The following is a 2,699-nucleotide window of genomic DNA, read 5'->3' on the forward strand; positions in this document are numbered from 1 at the left end:
GACTGGTATACCATAACTTGCACTGACTGGTCTACCATAACTTGCACTGACTGGTCTACCATAACTTGCACTGACTGGCCTGCCATAACTTGCACTGACTGGCCTACCATAACTTGCACTGACTGGCCTACCATAACTTGCACTGAATTTCCTGCCATAACTTGCACTGACTGGCCTGCCATAACTTGCACTGACTGGTCTACCATAACTTGCACTGACTGGCCTACCATAACTTGCACTAACTGGCATACCATAACTTGCACTGACTGGCCTGCCATAACTTGCACTGACTGGCCTACCATAACTTGCACTGACTGGCCTACCATAACTTGCACTGACTGGCCTGCCATAACTTGCACTGACTGGCCTGCCATAACTTGCACTGACTGGCCTACCATAACTTGCACTGAATTTCCTGCCATAACTTGCACTGACTGGCCTGCCATAACTTGCACTGACTGGCCTGCTATAACTTGCACTGACTGGCCTGCCATAACTTGCACTGACTGACCTACCATAACTTGCACTGACTGGCCTACCATAACTTGCAATGACTGACCTACCATAACTTGCACTGACTGGCCTACCATAACTTGCACTGACTGACCTACCATAACTTGCACTGACTGGCCTACCATAACTTGCACTGACTGGCCTACCATAACTTGCACTGACTGGCCTGCCATAAATGATAAACAGTCCCATTACTAAGGGAGATTTAACAGCACAAAGTAAACTTACGAAGATAATACTAACTTGAAGACTGACAGGAATTATCTTTAATCTACTCTGAGTGAATCCACAGTATATGAAAAGAGTTTTAACAAAATTTAAAACTAGTCTTTCACTGTTTTACTCTACTAAAACTGGTTTATTTTGCACTAACATTATCTAGTTTGCGTTAACTGTTATCATCTACAGTGACGTCACTTTAACTTGCTTAAAATTTACAGGTAAACACAGATATAAACATTGAATAATTTAACAATATTTTAGTATACATTATGTTGCAGTTAGTGTAGACTAGTCGCCACAGGTGGAAGTTAGTGTAGACTAGTCGCCACAGGTGGAAGTTAGTGTAGACTAGTCGCCACAGGTGGAAGTTAGTGTAGACTAGTCGCCACAGGTGGAAGTTAGTGTAGACTAGACGCCACAGGTGGAAGTTGCTGTAGACTAGTCGCCACAGGTGGAAGCTGATGTAGACTAGACGCCACAGGTGGAAGTTGGTGTAGACTAGTCGCCACAGGTGGAAGTTGGTGTAGACTAGTCGCCACAGGTGGAAGTTAGTGTAGACTAGTCGCCACAGGTGGAAGTTGGTGTAGACTAGTCGACACAGGTGGAAGTTGGTGTAGACTAGTCGCCACAGGTGGAAGTTAGTGTAGACTAGTCGCCACAGGTGGAAGTTGGTGTAGACTAGTCGCCACAGGTGGAAGTTGGTGTAGACTAGTCGCCACAGGTGGAAGTTAGTGTAGACTAGTCGCCACAGGTGGAAGTTAGTGTAGACTAGTCGCCACAGGTGGAAGTTAGTGTAGACTAGTCGCCACAGGTGGAAGTTGGTGTAGACTAGTCGCCACAGGTGGAAGTTGGTGTAGACTAGTCGCCACAGGTGGAAGTTGCTGTAGACTAGTTGCCACAGGTGGAAGTTGGTGTAGACTAGTCGCCACAGGTGGAAGTTGGTGTAGACTAGTCGCCACAGGTGGAAGTTAGTGTAGACTAGTCGCCACAGGTGGAAGTTAGTGTAGACTAGTCGCCACAGGTGGAAGTTGGTGTAGACTAGTCGCCACAGGTGGAAGTTGGTGTAGACTAGACGCCACAGGTGGAAGTTGGTGTAGACTAGTCGCCACAGGTGGAAGTTGCTGTAGACTAGTCGCCACAGGTGGAAGTTGGTGTAGACTAGTCGCCACAGGTGGAAGTTGGTGTAGACTAGTCGCCACAGGTGGAAGTTAGTGTAGACTAGTCGCCACAGGTGGAAGTTAGTGTAGACTAGTCGCCACAGGTGGAAGTTGCTGTAGACTAGTCGCCACAGGTGGAAGTTGGTGTAGACTAGTCGCCACAGGTGGAAGTTGGTGTAGACTAGTCGCCACAGGTGGAAGTTAGTGTAGACTAGTCGCCACAGGTGGAAGTTGGTGTAGACTAGTCGCCACAGGTGGAAGTTAGTGTAGACTAGTCGCCACAGGTGGAAGTTAGTGTAGACTAGTCGCCACAGGTGGAAGTTGGTGTAGACTAGTCGCCACAGGTGGAAGTTAGTGTAGACTAGTCGACACAGGTGGAAGTTAGTGTAGACTAGTCGTCACAGGTGGAAGTTGGTGTAGACTAGTCGCCACAGGTGGAAGTTAGTGTAGACTAGTCGCCACAGGTGGAAGTTGGTGTAGACTAGTCGCCACAGGTGGAAGTTGGTGTAGACTAGACGCCACAGGTGGAAGTTGGTGTAGACTAGACGCCACAGGTGGAAGTTGGTGTAGACTAGACGCCACAGGTGGAAGTTGGTGTAGACTAGACGCCACATGTGGAAGTTAGTGTAGACTAGTCGCCACTGGTGGAAGTTAGTGTAGACTAGTCGCCACAGGTGGAAGTTAGTGTAGACTAGTCGCCACAGGTGGAAGTTAGTGTAGACTAGTCGCCACAGGTGGAAGTTGGTGTAGACTAGACGCCACAGGTGGAAGTTGGTGTAGACTAGTCGCCACAGGTGGAAGTTGGTG

The sequence above is a fragment of the Cherax quadricarinatus genome, chromosome 50, assembly GCF_038502225.1.
Source record: "Cherax quadricarinatus isolate ZL_2023a chromosome 50, ASM3850222v1, whole genome shotgun sequence".
Classification (NCBI taxonomy): domain Eukaryota; kingdom Metazoa; phylum Arthropoda; class Malacostraca; order Decapoda; family Parastacidae; genus Cherax; species Cherax quadricarinatus.